Source organism: Temnothorax nylanderi, unplaced genomic scaffold (genome assembly GCF_030848795.1).
Source record: "Temnothorax nylanderi isolate EJ_2023f unplaced genomic scaffold, tnyl_v1.0 TNYL_tig0096_pilon, whole genome shotgun sequence".
Classification (NCBI taxonomy): Eukaryota; Metazoa; Arthropoda; class Insecta; order Hymenoptera; family Formicidae; genus Temnothorax; species Temnothorax nylanderi.
Genome location: NW_027249158.1, coordinates 632,875 through 657,700, shown reverse-complemented (window position 1 = coordinate 657,700; position 24,826 = coordinate 632,875). Strand labels below are relative to the sequence as shown.

The 24,826-nt window shown below is 34.9% G+C and overlaps 1 protein-coding gene and 1 long non-coding RNA gene across 4 annotated transcripts in view; one reads left to right on the top strand and one right to left on the bottom strand.

The window, feature by feature from the left end:
• Nucleotides 1-806: 806 nt before the first annotated feature.
• LOC139775302 (uncharacterized) lies at nucleotides 807-23,716 on the bottom strand. Its single transcript, XR_011718795.1, has 3 exons — nucleotides 23,588-23,716; nucleotides 1,514-1,816; nucleotides 807-1,413 (listed from the first exon to the last, which is right to left on the bottom strand). It is a non-coding gene; the product is annotated as an uncharacterized lncRNA (long non-coding RNA).
• The window catches only part of Task6 (TWIK-related acid-sensitive K[+] channel 6), an 83,103-nt gene continuing 63,925 nt past the window's right edge, over nucleotides 5,649-24,826 (top strand). For all 3 annotated transcript variants that reach the window (XM_071711200.1, XM_071711199.1, XM_071711198.1), the window contains exon 1: nucleotides 5,649-6,680. The gene's annotated coding sequence lies outside the window, so the exon portion shown is untranslated. The remainder of the gene's footprint in view (nucleotides 6,681-24,826) is intronic.

The following is a 24,826-nucleotide window of genomic DNA, read 5'->3' as shown; positions in this document are numbered from 1 at the left end:
CGATTATCCTACAATTGAATGTGTGACAGATCTAAAAAATGGATGCCTCTTTTAAGAGAAAATGAAAAAAAATCATACATTATTGCAGGACGAATTATTAATTACTATATTTTAAACGACATTGCTGAATCATGTATTTATAACATTAACACATGTCTTACGAAATGCTCACGTTATTAATGAGTTTACTAATGTAACTTAATTTGTACAAAAAATAGTATTTAAATTTAAAATGTCATTTTTTATTTGTAAAATTGAAATAGTAATTAAGCCTTGCAGGGGGGGAGGAGGTTCCAGAAGATACAATATAAAGTCCAAACAAAATCTTGAATTTTCTTTTATTGTCTAAAATTAATCGCATTCGTTGCTTCACTTTTTTTGCGTAGAATTTGAAAAATAAAATTTGGATTAATTGTGAATTTTGAAACGTGTCGAGTAAATTAATTATTAATTATAGTATAGTTGCAATATTAAAATGTTTATATTTAAATACGATAGAATATCTTAACAACTTGTATGATATATTTGTGCTAATGCAATGTTGTATATTCACAAAAGACTTTGTTCACAAAAGTAATTTTCAATGGCAGAATTCGTAGTTTTGCATTTTTCTATAAGTAGGAAGAATATACAATATCTGCAAGAACATTAAAGTTGTGGTAAGTGCATGCACTATATATTTTTTATTTTAAACAATATAATTGCGATTAATTTACAATTAAAAGTCTTATTCATTATTAATTTAATAATTAATAGATACTTGAAATTTAATAAATAATCATTGAATTCTAAAATTGTTTATACATATATATTGGAAAGTTTTATTTAAATGTTTCATGCTGCTGTAGCGATATTTATTAATATTTAATTAACAAATTATTTGCTTGTAACAGATAAAATTTAGGTTATACAAAACAAAATTTTACACATTTTATATATAATTTACATTAATTTTGTTTCAAAGACACGTTTTGATTTTTCAATAAAATCAAAACACAGAATATCAAATTACTACTATTATTAAATATTTGAGTTTATGAATTTGACAATAATTGCTTCACAATGTTATTGTAATCAATTTGAATACGCCGCGTTTAATATTCTCAGCATTGAAATGAAACCGACATCGTGACGTCATTGTGACGTCACGCAACTCAGAAGCGCGGGCGACATGGCGTCACCTCGTCTCCCCTTCGTCTTTCCTGACGTTATTTCGTGAGAAGAAGGTAGGTTCAACTTTGTATTTCGAAAAAATATATCTTTCGAACGAAACAGTCTTGAAAGTACATACGATTAATCGATAAGGGAATAAGAGAACTTCCGAGATGCTCGTAATAATTCAGGATTCAGCGAGTCTTGCGAAAGAGTACGAGCAGAGCTCCTCCGTTTCAGCTCTCCGCCAGCTTTCTACGGCTAAAAATCGTGAGATAGTAACATTCAATAAACATGTAATCGATTTATTTTGAATAGCAAACACATGTGCTACGTATAAAGTTAAATGAATAAAATCTACCTTTCTCTGTAACAAATTTATCTTTTAACGTTTGTTATAAATTTATTATAGGTATTCCGAATTCATCTCGCTGCGGAGGAAGGAGGGTCAACGCGTATAAAAGATGCACGCAACCGTATCGTCTGTTTATTTCGATTCAGTCAAGCTTACGGCGGGACGCTCTGCTCTGCTCTGCTCTCTCAAGGTGTGTGTGTACCGCAAATGCGCGTTCAACGTTACAGAGAAGTCGGCCGCGCCGCACATAACGTTACGCATTCTCGTCGAGTGAGCCATAATAATACTCGGGTCCCGACAATAAGCATGCTGAAATAAACGAAACAATTTCTTCACCAAAACGACATAGTACGATTTAATTATAACAAAATTCTACTCATTATATTTCACGCGTTTTAAATTTGATTAGTTTATATAAATATCCTAATATATATAATTTTATACACACATGACACACATATACATATACATATAAAAAAAAAATATTTTTTTTTGGATTGGAATATTTGAATTGATATCTTTAGTTTATCATATTTCCAATAGGAAAATAATAATGATTATTTAATGAGCCATGATGTAAAGGATTGGTATTATAATATATTATAATTAATATCATTATTAGTAATTGAATGGTACACTATAATTAATATTGATGATTTAAAATACAGTATAATAGGTTCTCTCTTGAAAATAATATCTTTATTTTGATACATCGCAATCTTTAAGCTGTATATTTTTATTTTAATACATCGCAATTTTTTAAAGTAACAACTATTAGTATAAGCTATAAGCACTAGTGTATGTTTTAAAACGAATTAAATATTTATGAATGCCTTACGCATAAAATATAGAATTGAACATATTATAATTAATTCTTTTATGAAATAAATAGTATAAAGCTCTCTATATAAAAAAATTAAATCTAGATAAATTTGGCAACAAGAACCAAGCGCGGTAATTAATGTGCTCTAAATTTATTATATTAGTTTAATAAGACGATATACGGCGCTGTATATCGTCTTATTAAACTAATATAATAAATTTAGAGCGCTACCGCGCTTGGCTCTTGTTGCCAAATTTATCTAGATTTGATTTTTTATTTATTTATTAAATTATTGTATTAATTAATTAATTTAAAATATGAGTAACAATATATAAGAAAAAATAAATTTCTTATAAAAATAAGATAGAATTATTCAAAATTAATCTTTTTGACAAAAGTTATAACGTTATATTAGGTTTCTCGCGTATAATTAGCGTAAAAAAACTGAGAAATAGTAAAATGTGACTTATGAAATTATGCAGGTGCAGCACCGGAGGATTCGGTTTGAGCCAAGCAGAATCAGCTTGAAGGTAGAGTTTACATTTATTTTAATACTTTACAATCGAAATTTAATAATTTTAAATATATATCTTTTAACATTATTGAGTAATTATATAAATTTTTAATATTTAATATATGTAAATATATTAAAATCTCTCTCTTTCTTTTTTTCTGCGAAAGTAATCAATATTAATTCAAGATTAATTATTATATTTGTTAGTTATTTATATACTGCTTTTAACTTATTATTTACTTGTTTTTAGTTTTCTATTGTAATTACTAAACTTTTACATGTAAAAAATATATTTTGCTTACTTTAGGAAAAGACATATGTCTAATTAAAATCTAATTGGGCAACGTTACAATTTTTTTTTTAGAGATCTAGATGCGAGATGGGGTCGGTTTCTGTGTCGGCGGTATTGGTGAGTAGAATTTAGGTACAGGTGATGGTTTCTTCTTGCTGAAATCATTATATCTGAAATTAGTGCGATTTATGTACGTATAGATTTTTATATGCAGATATATAAACTTGCATAAGAAACATTGAACGAGATAACAAAATGTTATTTAACTTAAGATATTGGTTTAAATTTCTTTAACAGTGCACGATTTTTGTTAAATAATATTTGCAAAGAAGTTGCGAAATAGAACTTTATATTATGAGATGAGGCGATCTTCGCAAAAATATTGCAAGGGCGGTGTTGTCATAGGTATTGCGAAGTAAGATAATTTTTGCAAAAATATTACAGAGCAACGCGAGTATAAATTAAATTTATATTAAAAGTTCCAAATTTCTCGTTTCACGACACGTAATATATTTTAAATTTAATTTATAAACATTTTGCTATAAATTACTATTAAAAAATTTGTGCATTCTATGTCATAAATATTTTTTTTTCTCCAAAAAATTTCTATGTTAAATCGTGAGTTTCGCACCGCGAGTGCATTGTATGTCAAGTGGTATAAAGTGGAGTACGATGGACATATATAACTCTTTAATTAAATTTATGAACTTTGTTTTATAAATATTTGTTTATTTAATTGACTGTTAAATTACAAAATAATTAAAGTTGCAACTCCACAATTTTCGTGTCGCGAGTGTATTGTATAGAAGCGAAGTGAAGTGCAATCAACGTGGGATGACCACTACTACTACAACTACTATTAGACCATTTCCGGATGTAATTTGCAGCGGAAGATGCATCGATGGACGTCGAGGGACATTGCAAAATGATGAGTACCGTATTTCAATTAATTTCACACTTAGTTTTAGTCTGTTCTTTTCTAGTTATATTTTTCCCGCATTTTATTTTTTTATTACTTTATAAAATCAAATATTAATAGAAAATTGATGCTTTATTTTTAATTATTTGGATCCAAAATATAAAATAATTTTCTTACTTTCTTTGCCATTTTTTCTAATAATTAAAATAAAACATTGTATACGCAAAATTTATATATAAATGTAAATGTATATACATATATACACAGAATATATGTACAGAGTATTTTATATAAACTTTTCGGGATTCTTCAAAAATATTATACATATAAGCAACTAAAAAGAACAGATTTTACTGCATGCGTGGTACTTGCAATGTTCACAATAATCGCACTGATTTCTGATATCAACAATTCATGCTTTTTTCAAACCGATATTTTTTATGTCGTGGTAATGTTTACTTTTTATGTGTATATTTAAAAACTATGAAACATATACGTGTATGTAATGTACATGTATAACATGCGTTATACTACATATATGTCAGAGAATGAAATATAAGATCATCTATAATCTGCATCTCTCATTCTTTAAACAATTAATTGCGTCAAATGTAAATTATGTTATTGTTATGTCGCCCGGGAAGCGGAAAGGGAAATTTTCCGATTGGCTCGTGATTCCGATCACGAGGCCATTCCGCGAAAATATCGTCTGTTCGTCACTATTTACACGTCGGGTTCTCAGTCGTAAATTGTAACGAGGCCCCGTCACGTAGCTCGTCGAATTTACTGACGATCGTGCCGCGACGGGTAAAGGGCGGCCTCGCCTTTTTAACGACGTACGATATCAGTACGGTGGCCCGTTAGTACGTCGCCTCCGATATTGTAACGCAGTATCGACCGTGCGGAACTCATCTCGCCAAGATGCCGTGTTATCTCAGCGGTGTAATCTTCGCGGCCCCGATCGGCATTGTATCTAGAAGCGGCGCGGGGCGAACTGTTCTCGACAAACTTTAATTAAATGAAATTTTAAGCTGAGTGTTGATACATTTCGTAATCCCTGCCAGTTTACACGATAAATTTAAATTTCAGCGTAGTGAAATCTGGTCGTTCTACGGCCTCGTCCTCAAGCTTAAGTTTAGCTTGTCGCAATAGCATGATGTATTATTTCAGAGAGCTATCTATGTCTTTTCTTTGAAAAAAGAAATGGGAACGCATAAAAAATTCTCAAATTCTATTCCAGACAGTCTAGTCGAAATTGATATGAATGAATAAGTTTCTTTTGTCGAATATCGATAAATTATTATTTCTCTTACGATGTGAAAAAATTAATTATAAATAGGGCAATTAGGCAATTATATAATGTAGAGGTCATGTTAAAGATAAAAGCAGTTACGAAGTGTATCGATACTTACTTATTTAAACATAAAAAATCATGGAATATTTTTATAAATATTAAATCGAATCAAAAAATTGTGTCTATGACAAAAAACAACGCTGTTAAACTATTTATTACAATTTAGACATGTAATTCATGATAATTACAAATGAAGAAAATCACAAATTCTATAAATTGCGATAAACAACTTACTGGAAGATACCTTGTCATTCTGAAAAGTAGAAATAATAAAAAAAAAGGTAGTCTTGGGGATAGTCTCAGGGATGTTGATAGCAATGTTCCCATAAAATATCGATATCACCCGCAGTATTGGCAAGTAAGCATGAATGTGAAGATACGAAAGCGGAAAGGGAAAGAGAAGGAAGGCTATATCTATATTTTCTAATTTATCGTAATATCATTGGGACTACCCCTATCCCCATATCCCGTATCCGGAGTACGCGTAGAGACACGCGCGCGCGCGCGCGTCTTTATCCTCGTGGGCCGCGTGTCACCCCGGACCCTCGTTTTCTCTCCCTCGTCGAAAAGGGTGGTCCACGGTGGCGCCGTGTCTGGTCAAAACGGGAACGAAAGCTTGCGCCGGAACCGTGCAGATCCTCTCCTCAGTAGTTGCCCAGACGCTGTCACGGGCGTAGCTGGATGCTGGATCGTCTCTCTCTCTCGCGCGCGCGCGTGCCGCAGGGAGGCGCTTCCTTTTCTTCTTCCTCTTCCTCCTAATCACGTCTCGCGTCGCCCTCGCCATCGGCGACGTCGCCGTTGCTTGTCGTCATCATCATCATCACCACCACCGTCGTCGTCGTCCCCGATCGCGGCGTCGTCGCGCACATTGACACGGCCCGATCGTCACCCCCGTGATCTAGGAGAAGGTGCCGTAGAAAAGGGAGGCCGACGACGAAAGGATTTTTCCTGCCGGCGTGACCGTGGAGAAGGGGGGGAGAGAGAGAGAGAGAGACAGGCAGACAGATAGAGATAGACCGAGATAGAGAGGAGGGAGAGAGAGAGAGAGAGAGAGAAACGGACAGGTGGACCAAGACAGGAAAGGGGAGAAAGGTAGACGGAAGGAACGAAGGGATATAGAACAAGATAGAGACCGACCGACCGACCGACCGGCCGCGGCGGAGGGAGGTGTTGCTCAAGAAGTGCTCTGTGTATGGTGCAGTGCGGTGCTGTGCTCGAGAGAGAGAATGGCGTGGACGGATTTCGCGTGTATCTCGCCGTGACGTGGGAAGGTAAGAGAGAGCGCCGCCTTACGCATTACTCTCCCTCTCCTTCTCTTTCTTCTTTCCTTCCGACGTTTCGTTTTCTTCTCTTTCGTCACGTTGCTCCGAGCTCCGAGACCCGAGACGGTCGCCGGAGACTAGTTCGTTCCGTTCAGCTTCTCATTATCTCCAGTCGCGTCCGGCCGGCGCGATCGACAACTCCAAATCTGCTTCGCGCTCCGCTTCCAAATTGGCTGTGATTTTCGCGACGCTCAAAAGGACGATCGTCCATCGGCTCGACCGGCACGTCGCGTCGCTTCGCGTCGCGACGCCGCGCCGCGCCGCGCCGCGCCGCGCGGTGCGTCCTGTCGCGTGCGCGTCTGACGCGACGCGTGCTGTTACCACTGATGGCTGTAAGCTCCGGCTGTAACAAGCGTCGGCCTCGCTAACAAATCGCCTAGCGATCGCGTTCGCGATAGGTCTGTCTAGGAGTTAATTCTCAAAAGAGCGGGTATTTCTCACAATGTGCCGCGCCATATGACAAAGAAACTATATTGCCGTACTTTTCACTGAAAATTAGCGGGGAAAGCAGACCCTGTTGAGCTTGACTCTAGTCTGGCACTCTGATCGCTTCACTTGTAAGCGTTGACTTTAAGATTAACGTGAGGAATTTAGTGAAACGAGAAATTTCGTGCACCTGAATCGTCAAATTGACACATTCGAATGTGGAAAAAATACCAATTTCACGAAAATGTCGCGATTTAAATTCAATTTCCCTCGAATTTTGTTACGGATAATAACAACGTGATCTTGCGTACGATTCGCGTTAGTTTATCTTTGCTGTAAAAATAAATGTCACTTAATGCTTGTCGAGGAAATTAACGTGTCGAATTAAATTGTTGCATATATATGCAATACTTTCTTTTTAATTAAGCGTAATTTTAAATGACTTGCATGGTGATTATACATTTCTTAGTTCTTCTCATTCGCAAAATGTATATAAGATTACAAAACAACGCAGGATATCCGTTGCAATAGTATAGATAAAATTTTTAAGCTCTCTATATTTATTATTTATCTCTAAAGATCATATATGTCACACCTTTTGACTTCTAAATGTGACGATAAAAAATGGTCGTAGAGTTCTTGCCATGATGCATGATCGAAATAAAGGAAGTAGTGGGCATTTCCGCGAAATATAAATGCCTGACTATACGTCTTCGTGCATCCCCGCGGCCTATAAGAAAATGTTTAATTTCGCGGATAAAATTTACGACTGGCGCACCCGCATAGTCAGCGAATTTCACCTTTGTTGTTAGCCTCTGCCGCACGGAGTGTACGATAAAAAAAAAGAAAAGAGTGCTTCGTTACCGTATTATTTATGAGGAAAGAACTTATTTATCTTGACGAGGGGTTGTTGGTAGGGGCTGAGAGAAAAGGGCCGAGACTCAATAAACGAGAATACCTCGGTGTAAACGTGGCGTGTAGGCGAAGATCACACGTGACGCCAATCGATATCCTCTCGAGTATAATCTCTTTTGCGAATCTGACGTTCTTGTCTCTATTACGTGGTAAACACATTGCCTGATCGTACGGCACGAAGGAAATTGAGCTTAGAAATATTTATTCGCAGTATTTTTTCGTAGTTGACGGTTTGGAAATATATACGTCGATATATATATCGCATATATCGCAAAATTAAAGAGTTGAATTATAGGCTCGATTTTTGCAAAAATAAATGCCTTTATTTATATTCGGTCCATTACACAGGATTTCCCCTTTTAATCAGTTCATGCAAATATGATATGCAAAGTCGAAGAGTTTCAAGGGAAATATGTATATGTGTCACATAATATATGTGTATTATAGGTATGTATATCTATTTTATTGGCAGAGGTGTGCAAAGAGAGATTTTTCGTTACTTTTTTAAACAAAATTATATATTCTGTTTTTAATATAATATTGTAGCTTTAAAAAGACAAACAATAACGAATATGAGTTGTATATTATTTTAGAAATTATAACGAAGATTACTGCGGGCTTGTTAATAAACCTGATGCCGCACAGAGAAATGTAAAATTCTGACACCCCTGTTTTGTAAATTTTGTACATATTTTATCTGTGTTTGACAATTATAATATTATATTATAATATAATATATTTAACGGATTTATCGTTTTCATCTTTAATCGACATTTAAAAACATATTCCTCATAAATATAGAAATTCATATAATCTTTAAATAAATTGTCAGCCAGATAATTTCCAAACACAGATAGAATATTTACACAATGTAGATATTTACGAAAACAGAGGTGTCAGAATTTTGCATTTCTCTGCGCGGCCAGTGTATTAACGAGCCCGCAATAATCGTCGTTTCTTGTATAATAATATTCTCTTTGTATACACATAGTAACACGATCTGGCGTAAGTCAATCTTATATTATGTTTGCGGCTAATTATCTCTCTATTTAGTTATGCGCTTATTTAGATATGGAAGGTACCATGTTTGATCAAGGAACAAATTGAACTTTATCTGTAGTTTCATTAAATTAGAGTCGTTATTATGAAGAATGACCTCGTTGTGAAAAGATACCTGTATATCAAGTGGCTTTGGAACAGCTGTTGAATATGTAGTGTATGAAGTTATAAGTAATTTTAGGTGTTTTATTTTTGTTTTAGAAACAGACTTCTGAGACAATGAAGGCATGAAGAAATAAAGTTCGGACAAATTTGAATTTTATTTGTAATGATATTTGCACTTTACGAATTTATTAGTTTAATAAGTTTAATAAAATTAAATTTAATTTCATACAGATTATTAAATTAACGTATATGATAGATGATGTATTTCAATGACTCGAGAATTTTTATTTGTTTCAAACAAGATTTTGCCTGATTTCTTGATTTGTTGGCGTTATCGCTATCGTTTATTAGTTTGGCGATTTAGATGCCTCAAAATATATCGAAGCATGATAGAGATTCCGCAATAGATAGAGACTGCAATTCAATTTTTGCTCCCTACATTAAATTCCATGCGGTTATAGGTTATTATTATTTCTATAGCGTGCGCGCGACGCTCGTAACGCTTCTTTAGAGTTCTTTTATCGTTGTGCAATGTTAAATCAAAAACCGAGATTTGTTGCAGCAAATCATGCAGTAAAACAGCCATAATTTCGTTCTGACCACAGCTTCACAATTTTGTTCAGATTTTATAATATTCATCGTCGCTCCCGTCGTCCAGATTGGCCGATTTTAATCCGCTACGTTATTCCACTACGAAAGCTAATCGAAAGTAAATTGCGTTTATTGAGATATCAGCGTAAATTAAACTTCTCTGAAATTGAAACTCAGATTTTCACTTGTCATAATAGATATGTTTGATTTTCAACGTCACTCAGCTCGGATTGATCCCGAATTAACCTGATGGTATCAATAAAACAAATTCAGCACACGCGCGATATATATATACAATTACGTACAACGCATATCTATTTCGCTAGTTTGCATTGAAGCTCAATCTTATCCCGCTTCAGGATTACACAGCCTCGCTTTGATTAAATCTCAAATCAAATTCCGGCGAGGCACCGAGCGCGCAGAAATTGCGCAAAGATCTCGCGCCGCCCGTATACAGTTATTCCGCGGTAAAGCTTTCTCACATTGCGCGATTTATGAATTCGCGACTAAACTGCACGTTGTGCATTCGCGCGCATCCATGCGTGAGACTCGCCGCGAAAAAGCATAGTTGCCGGCCGGGGCGCGGCGGAGGTGGGATGATTACGGGCGTCCAGACGGCGCCCCGCGTCCGTCCGACGATGCAACGGAAAATTGCATAGCCGCATCGCCGTCGGTACTTTTCCGGGACGCGGCATCGCGGAACGTTTCCAGCCGCGACCTGCGCCGCGGCTAATTCGTCGTCGGGAGTTGAATGCTGGCTAAACGATATTCGGTTGCATTCGCGGCCGTCCCAACTGGCTGCGCATCCTTGCACCCTTCCTCTAACCCCGTTATCGTCACCCTCGGCTCGGTGCCTTGTCAGCGACGTTAATAACGCATGTCAAATGTCAAGCATACGTTGCTGCACCAAAACCGGAATCCCATCGTGGACCCGTTCTGCCGGAATTTGAGCTCGCATTACGAAGATCCGTGTACGCGCACGTGACGCTCTCACGCTTGAACTACTCTTCTCTCTCCACAGCATATGCTTAATAAAGCGTGACGATGATAAACTCAAATGTAATAGATAAATAAATAATGTATTTTGTCGGCTCTGTGTACAGACGAATCTTATTTTCGAGTAAAGTGCAGATATGTAAATTGTAACTGTGTTTCTCGATATTTTTATCGATTTTTTTATTTTTAATATTAAATAACATATATACAACATTATTAATACATTTATATCGAAATTTTTTGTATTTTTTGTTTATACTTTGGTTTTTACAGAGTATCTATAACTATAACTATACCATTACCTCTCTGATAGGATTTGGTAGAATGATGATATTTATACAAAATTGTTATTCAAATTATTTAACAATTTTAGTTTCAAATTTACTAAACATCGTAGAATCTCAATAAACTCAATCATACCTTTCTGTATCGCATGTGTATCGAAAAGATAAAATTAATCCTCTGATTCTTTAGAGATTATTCTCAACAAGCCATCTGTTGTCCAAAAATTTTGGTATATTCGAAAGTATTGTACCAAATTATGAAAAAGAATTTTTACGCATATGTTTTAGCTTGAGAAATAACGGATTTATTCCTATTTTTGAGTATTTCCAGAAACAGTTCAGACACGAGGAGTTCTTTAATTCTTTAATATTATTATTTTTATGTCCATTCCTGACCCCATCCTCCTCTCGTTCCTGTGCATTCGACCGAGTTTATTCGCGTCGATGATCTTTTTTATCTTCTTGTTTTTCTTATTTTAGCAATTTTCTTCGTTAATTGTTATTGGCAAAAAAATCTGTGCGGTATATTTATAATCATAACCGAAGGGAACGGAATATGCTTGCGCAATTCTACATATTACTTGAAAGACTTCAAAGACTTTATTGGAAATCATTTCTGCATACGATTTTAATAGTCTCTAATATTACTTATTATTCTATAAGAAGGAAATTCTATATCGAGTCATTTATACCGGACGTCAAAAGAGACTGCGCTGCGTATCAGCCACTTCTCTGTTTGCTTTTTGCCGTCCTTGCACACGTAGCAAAAAGCCTAGGGCATAATACATCAAGGTACACTGGGTTTATTATTATGGCTGTGCATACATATAGGGATAACTTTATGATTAATGTTTCTCTAATTACGTAAACTTATTATTTATTTTTGTTGTCCATTAATATTGCGTTCCATTATAATATATACCTAATATATATAATTTATTAAAATATTAATATTGAAATAATTAGAAAATAAATAATTTTTTAACGAGATATAAAAAGTTATTTTACGAGTAACATAATTTTTTCAAGATTTACGCTACAAACAATTATTTATTAAATTACAGGAGTGTTACGTATTTTTATATGTGTATATAAATCCTTTTCGATGAATGGAAATCGATTCTTTAACGGTGATAGAACGCAAGAGTCACTTCTCGTATCTTTGTTTAAAATCTACTTATCTCATATAGATGAAGGGTACAGGAGAAAAACGATCACAAAAAGTTCACTTTTTGTCGAAATTGATCTGATTATGCTATCTTGTAGCATTTTCAAAGAACTTTTATAATTCTTATCTGTTTTGATAAAAAACAGTTCATTGAAAATAAGAAAAATACACCGTGCTGAGGAAAAACGATAAGTCTACTCATTTGTGGGGAAAAATTATCAAAGTCCAACATACAATGCGAACATTAAGTAAACACTAGACATTCCGATATTCACCGCCAATACTTTTATCAATAGCTTCCTAAAGGCCCCCGGCACAATGAAAAATATAAGGAACAAGGAACAGATATTAGCGATTAGAAATAAGAAAAACAGGAATAAAGCTGGTGTAGCATTAATCTATTACCTGTATTTTTTATCGTGCATCCAACTTTATTCTTAATTCTTTAGTCCTAATTGCTAATATCTGCTCCTTGTTCCTTATATTTGTCATTGTGCGGAGGCCTTAAGATATCTGATGTCTTGAAACTTAAAATTGTGTTTTTCTCGAAATTATTCCGGATGGACGTTGATCGTTTTTCCCCCGTACCCTTTAAATTATATTTCCATATAATTATTTAAACTGCGTTCTCATAAAATATTTTGCGTGCTGATAAATACTAAATATATAATACAGTATTTTGAACAATAATTATATGATAAATGTTATTTTTACGTCGACGATATTTCATTCAAATTCTTTCCTTATTATCATTCTAACATCAGTCTACCTATTATTTTTTTTCTTTATCAATCACATGACAGAAATTTATGTCACATTTTTTGTGTATATCGTTGATTTATTGATTTTGATTAAATAATTCGTGCGTAGTTGATGTAAAGGGTTTATTAAGGATAGTACATCCGTTCTAGGATGTTACATGATAGGTATAATAAAGATAGATACACGCATAGTGCAATGTAATCGCTTGATAAATTATTGCGGTAGGCAGGAATCAGTTTTAATGCTGATGAGTAGACAATTTGCTTGTTGTTACGGTATTGCAGCATTGAATGAGAAGTTGTGGCTATTTGTGTTCTAACTAATTTTGATTGCGCGATACATTAGTATATTCTGTCGATTAATATCTATATCAAGATAATGAGATACAATAAATCTTTTTAATTTGATTACATCATTACATTTTTAGTTACTACGAATTCATATTATTATAATCAGATTTTAATAATTTCGAGTATATCTAATTATGTAGATGGAAGATATTGGGATATCTGTTTCTCACGCGACTTTCGTCTTACAAGAAAAAAATTATTAATTTTTTTAAATGTATACATTTGTATTCTTTTTGTCTTAAGTAAGAAAACACGAACAAATTTATTTTGCTTTGTTTGTTCGGTTGTTGAGCCCGTAAATCGTTTGTTTTACAAGACGAGGCATATTATGACACGGAACTTTTTGCGATTCGCTAATGATGGAAACGCGCGAGCCAGCTATCCGAAACGGTCAGAAATTTTTAATTCGTCAATTAAGTTTCTCATTTTGCTCGGATTGGAACAGCAAATATATAATCTCTCATTATTTTTTTTTTAAATAGAAACTAGATACAGTAATTTACTGACAAATTTTTGTACTTAAAAGCGTCGGTGAGTTAATCGGTTAATTTACTAAAAGTTTCGCGAGCAAATGAAATAAGTGAAGAACCGACAGTCTTGAAGTAGCACGCGAAATAGTCTTCAGTAAATTCGCGCATCAATTTGTCATTTGAACAAAAGCCTTTTTCGCTTGATGCAATTTTCGTGATATTGCGGGCTTACGTTCTTAGATGTCCATTTTCTCGCTAATGCTCGCTTTTGAAACTCGGCAGATGCATTTAACTCATTTATTTCAAAGAAAAACTTCAATTCTAAAACTTAAAAAAACTTAAAACAAATGTTGTTGATCGACATATCGTATAAATCGACACGTATATGAGATTGAGCAAGAGTTAAATTCTATTAATTAACATTTTGTTTTATTGTTAAGTTATGGAACAAGTAAGACTGACATTAATGTACATTCTCTCTTCATATTTTCTGAATATTCAAACCTGATTATGTTATTATTTATAAAGTTCAAAAATGTTAATATAATGATAGAGAACTCCATTCAAAATATTTTTTATAACTGATCGCAATACGACCGAATATGTTAGATTTGCTGTAATTTTGAGGGTATTTGCCATTTCGTAAAGACAGTTGTCCATATGTTTACATTATGATTATAGCGGTAAATGGTTTACACCAACTTTATGTTGATTGATTTTCCAACCACTTACTTTCTGAGTGCATTTTCTTGTAGTATGCGCTTGACGTCGCAACTCACGTACAGATCGATGCAAAAGAAATTGTTCTCCGTTGTTCGCCATTATGATGCAAAGTTCACTCTTCCTTTTAACATCACACTATTCCCGCTTTCTACCTACTTACAGCGAGCTACATGCAGCCGAAATAGGGTTGGAATAAAGAATGGAAGCGATGTAGTTTCATTTTAACTTCTATTTGTATGGAATATTCCAAACGTATCTACATAGTATCTTATAAATGTCTACACAGAGACATTCCGTAGATACATACATTATTCGTTTCTTAATGTTGAAACTATATTCGAAGCTTACACCCACATTCTGAGATCTGCATATTTTAATTTTATTATAATACAACGAGAAATTTCGAAATTTATGATTGCATAAGCGACATCGGTATCTAGTTGCAAATTTTTCCGTCATGTTATCGGAAAAATTCAGAGTACTCTTCCGTTTTCTGACTTTCCTATTCCATGTGAAAAGATGATTCGCTCCGGTTGAGAGACTTGGAAGCTTGCCAGTAATAGCGGTGATTCGATCTGATAAAAATGGCGAAATGAAATTTAATATAATGCTTGGGTGGTGAAAGGGTGTGCAAGAAGAGACCGACTGAGTTTACATTAGGTAATGAAATCTATCTTTGATGCGCTTCGATTAAAACTCTGGACCAAGCCTGCGAAGCTACATATATTGGATTATGACGTCAGAGTCGAAAAATCACACACGAATTCTGCTTTTTCCCCTGCAAATTGTATTTTACTTTGCAAATTGATAAACGACTGTAAAATGTAATTAATCGTAGTTAGAAACCAGGAGCACGTGCAAAATAAATTTTACGTCTGTTTCATGATGAGAAATCAGAATATAGAAATTTATGACATATTTTGTGTTTTCATCGATGATAAGTGATGGAAAGAAAAATATTTTATTTGAAATATATTGCAAGAGAATATTACTTGTGCTTTCTCGCTTTTGACGTCATAATCCACTTTGGCGGCAGTGGTTCAGAGAGTTTCAACCTTTTACACTCTCCTTTCTCTTTTTCTTCCTTCTATTCATTAAATATAATGAGATAAACTTTTGTCTCTTTCATCGCGATGATCAAGGAGCTTTGATTTTATTATATGTACATATATGTGTTAATTTGCATTAACAAAAATTTGCGCGTGAGGATATTTCTATAATTCCTAAACGCGGAGAAATAATTGTTCAAGACAGTTTAAGATAAGCGGGTTGACGACTATCTTTTCAACTACTGTTAAAGATATATCACTCGAGTACACTCGGAAACAACTGATATATCTTGTGATGTGGATTTAGAGATGCTTAAAGATGATTTATTTATTTAATGTTAATCCTTACATATAAAGAAATATTGTAATGTTTTGCGTAAGCCAGTTTGCTACAAGATCTACCGATGTGAGCTGACGAAAGTTAAGTTCTCCGCAAGAATTCTTATTCGCAGGCGGTTGTGATGTGATATCAAGCTTTACGATCTGAGGAACAGTAAAGGGTGCGCAACCAGAAGTTTTCTCGAAGAAATAAATAAAGGAAAGAAATCGCGACGCTGTTACATGCTGATATGATAAATCAATCGTGATGCGTTCATAGAAGGTACAAAAGTTAACATGTTGACAGGCGCAAACAATTATTTCTTTAATTTATGCACATATTCAATATACGCGAGGTTTGTTAAACTTATTGAATGAAATAAGAAAAAGTGATTGTTCCAAAATGAATGTCGAAGTATTTATATTTATAGAATTAATTGATAATTGAGGACTTTTCAGAATCCTTAAGTTTGGAAGATAAACGGATAATTTTGTTTTTTTTTTATCTTCAAGTTGGTTATAGATTAACAGAGATCTCGTTTAACAATAAGATTTAATTATCGGAATATTTAATATATTGGGAATTGGAAAGGTAGAGATCAAAGTAACTTTTCAGTAGGGGATTATTTTTAGTGGGGAAAAATCGATATTACATTTGGCAAGAAATCAATGTTTTGGAAATATATTCGATAAATTGGGTCTGTTTCCAATTTGATAAGTCTTGAATTCTTTTGTGATTCTTATTAATAAAAATCTCGCTGATAATACACGTAAGTGACTAATTGTAAGTTTGATATCACTATTTGTTAAAAAGAGTTTCTCATTATTTTTGCGATCCCGGATGGGTTAAAAATAAATTAGTAGTTATAATAAAATATATTAATAATTATTTAAGAATTATATATCTAAAAAAATCCGTTATTTTTAAATTGTAATTGAATTTCTCATCTTGATATTGCATGGCATTTGAAATTGCTTAATAATAAGCTATTAAATTAAAATCAGAATATGAAATTTATAGATTGACGTATAGCTTCATGTATAAAATTTTATTAGGTCTTTCCATTTCAATACAAAGATCGGGGTTTTACGTTTGTGTATTTGTGTTCGGTACACATTTGCATGTATTTTGCCTGAATTTAATTTTAATTTGGTTTGTAGTTAAAGTAGTTATTAAAGTATAATTATTAAATTTTTTTAAAACAAATTTGTCGTGTGCAAGTAAGAGATATCGTTTTATACAATTCGGTTTTTCGAAAAATTATTCTCCTAAAAATAGCGCGCGTATGTTTTTTTAAAGCCAGACACACAAATTTTAAAGTGTCACTTTCCTCTTGTTTTCTGATTGGATTACTGGATTATTTACCGTTTCTTTCTCGAAGTAAGATAGATGGTGAAGTTATATTCGTTCTTGAGAAAGAAAAAAAAAGTTTGTTACAGATATATTATTATTACGAGAGTTCAAGAAATAGAATTACCGATTTCGATATGATCTATACCAGGATTATCGATCCATACAAAATAGATGGAAGGCTACAGTAGGATTCAGGGCGGTCGGTAGTACGATAATCCTTGACAAATTGCAACCCATTACCATCGAGAGAGGACAATTCTCTTCCCGCGCCCCGCGCCCCGCGACCGAACGTCTTTTCCATTTATACTTTTCCTTGTCTCCTGCTCGGTGACCCAACTCAACTAAACTAACCGTCGTCATTTAGCGGGACAAACGGCGATTCGGGTAAACGTCACAGTTTCATTGCTCCTGGAAAATAAGTTTAGCCCTTTCACGTTACAGATGTTTCGCCCGGCACGCGATAGCTCGAACAAATACGACTGTGTCCGCGCGTCGGTCGCGTACGCATTCGTCAACAGCGACGGGATTGCGAAACATCGACTTTTTCGCGCAGCACCGTATCCATAATATCGATTTACATATCCAGAATATAAATTAAATAAACGTATATATGCATGAATACGTGAATAGATTTTAATATAACTCGTACTGCGCGCGTCGTTATTTGCATCCGGATCGGAAGGCTCGACAGCAAACATAACGATTCGCGAATATTGACGTCCAATTAATCATTACTGTTGCAACAGTCCGTTACGCCCGATATTAGATATTAGCGGAGCAGAAAAGCGATCTTAGATCTCGTTTTCGGGCCTATTTTAGCCGGTGATACATGATGATCCGCGTTTAGGGTGCTCACATCTGTTACGGCTGATCGAGAGAATCGTGAGGCTCGAGGTTTAAGCCGAGGTAGCCGAAACACGGTCCCAAGATATCCGCTTTCGAGCGCCCGATGATTTACATAATGTATACGGGATGCAAATTTAACTGTATCAACGGCACCCTTGTCTACCTTGTGCAAAATCGGAATTCAGCTGAGCGTCAGCGTGTAATTTGCGGGGACCGGCAAAATTTTCCGCGGAAATTTCCAAACGACGAAGCGATCTGATCCGATCCGATCCGCGATGTCCTTAAGCGTCTGCCTCAAGTGTCAGTTCGGCGAAACGCGCCGTTTTCCCGATACACGATATCGGACAATTAGTATTTTTAACATCTAGAGCGTGATATGCATGTGTCGGGTATATATTTATCATTTAAATAGTACGTAGAACAGATATCTCACGTAATGATATTGTTTAAGCAGTAGATATTATTCTATATCTCATATAATAATAGTGTATATGTTTATCATTTAAATAGTAGGTACTATTCTACATCTCATGTAATAATAGTACTGGGTATTGCTATTAAGGGGTGCTACTATTAATTGATAATACTGATAATAAATAAACTTGTAATCAATATCCTTGAGCTGCCAAGTGCAGTTTAGCTTAAATAATGAAGCTCTGGGTAACATTTATAAGCTCCCGTCTTCTTTAAATAATGAGGTAGGATAAATTTTTTAAATTTCTCAACACAATTTTAAATTTTTACTTATACTAATTATTGTTAATTTAATTTATTAAAATAACAATGTAATTGGGAAAGATAAATAGCTTTAAATTCTGATTACGTGTTATTTACATAAAAATTAATTATACAGAACAGATATAGAATCGTATGTATTATTCCAGTAATTAGTAATTATAAACCTTTTCTCTAAAAAGATTGAACTTTGGATCTTCCGGAGTCCGGCTTTAAGAAATGTTGACCTATATTTTTCAGTACAAACTATAATAAAGTATCAGGAAGCATAAGAAAGCATGTAACGTATTTTTAAGCACAATCGAAAGTAATAACGAGTGGATAATAAGTTGGCTTACTTAAAAACTAGAACAATAAAAGGATTGCTCATCTTAGCCTTATCTGCGATTGGATTTTTCATTCCTGTCGTATCATATCCTGTCGTATATTATTTATTAATCCTAACGCCGTAAATATGTAAACGAATCTATAAGGCACGGCGTAAGCATTTTTTTATTTTAACCATTCTGCCCTGACGTTATCCTTCACTTGGCGTAAATTTTAAAAGGAATTTTATTACTTAGTTACGCTCTTCTGCTACATTTCTTCCGTTCTTTCTAAGAAATGGTCGTAAATGCCTTGCAGAACGTTTTACGTCGTACCATCAAGTAACTTGAAACACTTGCAAGATTGTGGTCATGAGTTTAAATATTCATCTTTTTTTTCTTTCTCCCCCTTTCCCACTTCAATATAGACCTGCTGTTGAAAGCAAGTTTACAACAGCTAAAAGACCGTGGGTTTAATAAATTAACCGGTAGTGTGTACCTTAACGCTGGTATCGGCTTTACACCCGACCTTTGCGTTCAACCTCTTACATACAAAATCGCGAGCATATGCGAATTTGTAATTAGCGAGAAACTGTAATCCTAATAAATTAACTAGCCTTGTATAAGTCACACATGTTTGTATCTCTCCCTCAAAGCTCGCGCGCTGGATGCTGCATCGTCCTTCCTTTCCTCTAGTTACGCCACTGCATTATCCCTGCAAATATCGTAGTTTCCCCGAGCGATCCTCGATGGCATCTTGCGTGTGAACGCACCTTCAGCAGCCTGGCTGCAGAAGGTGGGTAACGATCAACACGTATACCGAGATTCGCGCGTGCGCGTCTCCCGTGACGTCATCAACGTATAGCCGCGTCTCCGGGGGGTGGTTTTGGATATCGTTTCTCGATATCTGCATACTCGCGTGCGTCAGCGTGGACACGCCGACCGGCATGATTCGCATTGTCACGCACGGGCACGCTTGTGTCGAACGTGTCTCGCTTTTTTTCCTCCCCTATATACTTTTGTTGGCGTGAAATGTTTTTTTCTCTCCCCTTAATATATTTCGTTACTATATTCGCACGATCCGGAAGGGACGTGTGATCCGCAAATCCCTTAAAGTCCCTTTGATGGATATTTGAGGCATGCACATTTCCTTTCTTTTCGGTACACATCGCGTTCTCATAAAAAGGAATTTTATACGAAAAATTATAAAACGAATTGATGGTTAATTTTACGAATAACTCAGCGAATAACGATGTAGAGTTGATAGCTGCTTTCGTTTGATTAGATAAACGGAAGAGAACGTTACTGTGTGTGTATGGGCGCGCGCGTGAGTATGTAACAACAGTTAGAAACATATAGTTTATAGCTATGCGCACTAAAATTATTAAAATAGTAAATTAATTTAGTTGATAGATAAATGGTAACACTGGATTAGAGCTTTTAATATATTTACTCTTCTTATAAAATGGAATAGAATAGAATAATACTAAATAAAGTATTAGTCTATTCTACACCATATTATTTGAATCTTTGGTTAAAAATTTCTTAAGAAATTGCATAAAAACATTTTTGAAATATTGAGGCATGTTATTTGAGTATAAGAAATATACGATAATTGTGTAAAATATAAGTGTGACAAACACATCATAAAGACGTATAATCAGTATACATACAACCAATACATCTCGATAGATATAAATTAGAATAATATAATAATGTAAAATTTGGATATAATTAATATAATAGATTAATATAAGCGAGGAATATCTAATATAATAGATATTATCCTATAGGATAATAAATATTAGTACTTTTTCTCCTTGTTTTTCTCTCTTTTTTTTTGCTAACGTTTTATTAAAAAGAATATTTTGTACATTAACCTCATTTGATGTTTGAATCACTGGTTATAGGTACTGATATTTTAGTCTATTACTCCAGCTACTTTTTACGATCGTTAACTATATCGCAGATAAAGATGGCACCCATTAACCGCAGGTGTTCGTGTTCGATAATTGTTTTAATTTATGAATTATACGGCAATGGAAGCTCGACGATGCGGTACGATGGTCATGCTGAAGTTGATTTTGGGTCAAAACGCAAAAAATAAGAAAAATACAGGAAATATAGGATAAAATATAGCATTATTAATATTTAGTAATAATATTTAGAAAAGAAATATTAAGGATATCAATTTTTAGAACTGCAAATTTAATATACTTATACTTTTTCAGCATATACTTCTTCTTTCTTATTATAGAATAATTTTATTCTTCATAAAAAAAACTAAGATATTTGTGTGTTAAACCTGTGGAAAATTTGCGGAAAAAATGGCGTTTTTCATAAAATCGGGACAAAAATATTTCAATTTTCGTTAATGAATTTTTGTACATAAAATGCTCTAAGAAACAGATGCTAAATATGCGATACACTCGACGCGAATTTTTTCTTATAAACGATGCGACGCGACGGCGACGCGACGGCCGTAAATCCTCCTGCAGAAGGATAATTGCTGGAATGAAAGAAAAAAAGATTGCCGAGAATCGTTTCTGTTATCCGGTTGGCAATTATTATGGCGAGCGCGACGGGAAACGAAGAAGTTTCCTGATCTGAAATCGCGATGATAGGCGTTAGCTCAGTAAGACGGTAATTGGAATTATCGAGCTTGTCTATCAATGACCGATGAAATAAAGAGGAATAAAAATCAGTGGATTGAGATAGTTTTACATATACATAAAATTGTGATAAACTATGATTTAAATCAATTTTAATAGCTCTAACACTACGTGATTTTTATTTGCAGTTAACAACTTACATTATTTTTATAATTATATTAAGCTAATATAATTATAAATATAATATAAAATGAAATATATGTATAATTTACATTTTTTGTGCAATATCTTTTATAAGGCCGATATCTAAAAAATTAAAGTAATAATATATTATTATTATTATATTATGGATTTACACAGTTAGATTTACAATTTAGAGTCTTCAACGTTTAGAATTTCTACAGTCTTTAATTCGGCCTTATTCTTATGAAAAACTGTATGAGTTAATAAATTTTATCGTTCATAGTTATACATAAAACGCGAAGTTCATCGACTGCAACGAAGCTTCAACAACAGCGTCATTTTCGACGGTAACTTCGCCCGGAGACCGCGTGTTAAGCCGGCTGAACAAAGGCGGATAAAAGGCAGATGTATCTCGGGGAAGTTGGACCCGGTCGATAAACTTGCGTTAAATACGCCGACGACGCGGATTATACCTCGACAATTAGGAAGTTTCTACGGCACAAATGGAACTCTTGTTCGCGTTTAACGTCAAGGCGGATCGCGGAGGTCAACGAGTTTGTCTCTCGAAGCGTTACCGGGAAACATTGTTAGTAAAGTTGCACAAATGAAAATATAAGATATAACATTTGAATTATATATATATATACGTTTTGTATATAGGAACTGATTTCGCCATAAATTTCCGTCTCAAGCTTAAACCCCGAAGTTTGAAAGAACAGCATGGTAGACTCTGTTTCATACTTAATTGCCTCTCACGATTCAATAAAATTAAAAAAAATTTATATATATATATATATTTGCCTTCTGGAAAATCCCAAGGATTCTTGGATTTATCATCGTTGTAATATTTCATTGCCTAGACACCATTCTGATTATTGGACACTTCAAAAGATGACCAATCTGTATCTTAATCTTTTATATTTCTTACGTCTGACGATTTTGTCATTTTTACTGTATTACTTGGCTCTTTAAATTTTTATAATTTTGTTTTAAATTTTTATGTTTATTTTTAGCATAATATCCCGATTTAACTTATTTTTGGTGTCAGTATCCTATATTCTCCTTTCTATTTTCTAATATTATTTTTACTAATCGTCTTTTAATAATCATATTGTATTATTTTGATGTTAGTTATGCTTGGCTTATCCTCTATTTTACATTTCTCTTATAACTTTGTCGAATAATCTAATTAGAGGCTGCAAAAGGTTGTACTTTGTTACTAAGCGAAGCGGAAAGAGTTAATAATCTTCTAAATGTCGCTCCCTCGTTTCGCCGATATTAATATTGAGATTTCTTCGAGGCATCCGATGTTCCGCTTTGAAGAAAACGTATGTTTTTATTCCTGATTGTAGTGTTTTTCCGTCAATCCCGATATTAATATTTTTCTCATTCCTGTGCGAAGCACAGGATTAACGATACGACATACACTGAGAATAGATAGATCTCAGCAGAGGAATCTCTTTGCTTTTCATTCATTGTTTTACGTCTGTGACGTACCTTTGTCATGCGCTCTAAGCTCTTCATATTATCTGGTGTTTCACGGTGTAAGAAGATTAGACTCTACGCGCGAACGCAATGGTGAAGCGCATCAGTAATTATTATTACCTTTCTTGTTTTGCCATCCGTTGTTATGATCACATGTTCACCTCTCAATATCCTCTCGATATCCCAATTTTGTCAATAAATACAAGTTTCTCTTATTAATTGGCTCGTTGCTGTCGAGCAGACGTTCCGTTCGACAGACTGGTTGGTTGGGAATGTCCGTTGCCTATCTATCAGTGAGCAGGGAGTGGACGAATGTCAACAGGCCTCGCCCGCTGGGACAAACACTGTTCAAGGCTTTGCCTCGCTCCAGCTTCTGAGCGTCTAACCGCGAGCTTGTTTGATTAGAGACCCGTTAACGCTACTACCTGACGCGAGCATTGCTCCGCTAATATTAAAGTTCGAAGGTTAAGCAATAGCCTCTCGTCGAGGGGAGGCTAGTAAGCTACTGCTTATTTCTGCATGCCACGGACGGCGGTGTCTCGATTTATAAGTTTATTAATATCGCGTGCGCCAGTTACGTTGCGATGAGGATAGGTCATGTCGTCCCGTTTAAGATTTCACGCTCGCGTCCGGCACTGTCGGGCTCAGCGGTTCTAACGCTAAAAGAATAGGAAGCCCTTCCTCGTGCGCTCACTTTTGCGCGGCTCGTTTAGATTGACCGATTGCCGCCGGAGGATTATTCGGTCCGGCTTCCAATCGTCTCGGCTGAAGCCTCTATATTTGCGCTCGCTATCGATTTCGTAATTTCCCGTTTAATCGACTAAATTTGTAATAATCGACCGTCGCGACATCGATTATTTTTCGTCTAGGAAACGAAGGGCCGCTGCAGGCGCTGCATCAAATCCATTTAGTTCGCAATTGGACGTAGATCAATTCGTTGAATCGAAGATCGAGCTATCTTTATCGGCTTCCGTTGAGAGATTTGCCTTTCCGTCGGTTTTACGCGTCTCTCTCTCTTCCCTTTCTCTCTTTCATGCATCATCACTGAAACATCTTGTTAATCCGCAGCCAGGGATGTCGCCGCCCTCCGTAAACTCGTAAACTCGACGATGCTTGAGGTGCAGGTGTCCTCGCAAAGTATTCTTAAGAGCATTCAACTTTTCACAACGATATCGGCGACTCCAGGTGTAGGTTGCCACTCGACCTTTTCAACCGCTTTTCATCTCTCTTTGTCTCTCTCTCTTTCTTTCTCTATCTGTTTTTCTTTTTTTCTCTTTGTTTCTCCTCTCTTTTGCTGTGTATCATTCAACATGAAATGTAGTTGACCATCAAATATGAGTTGATTATCGAGCGCCATCA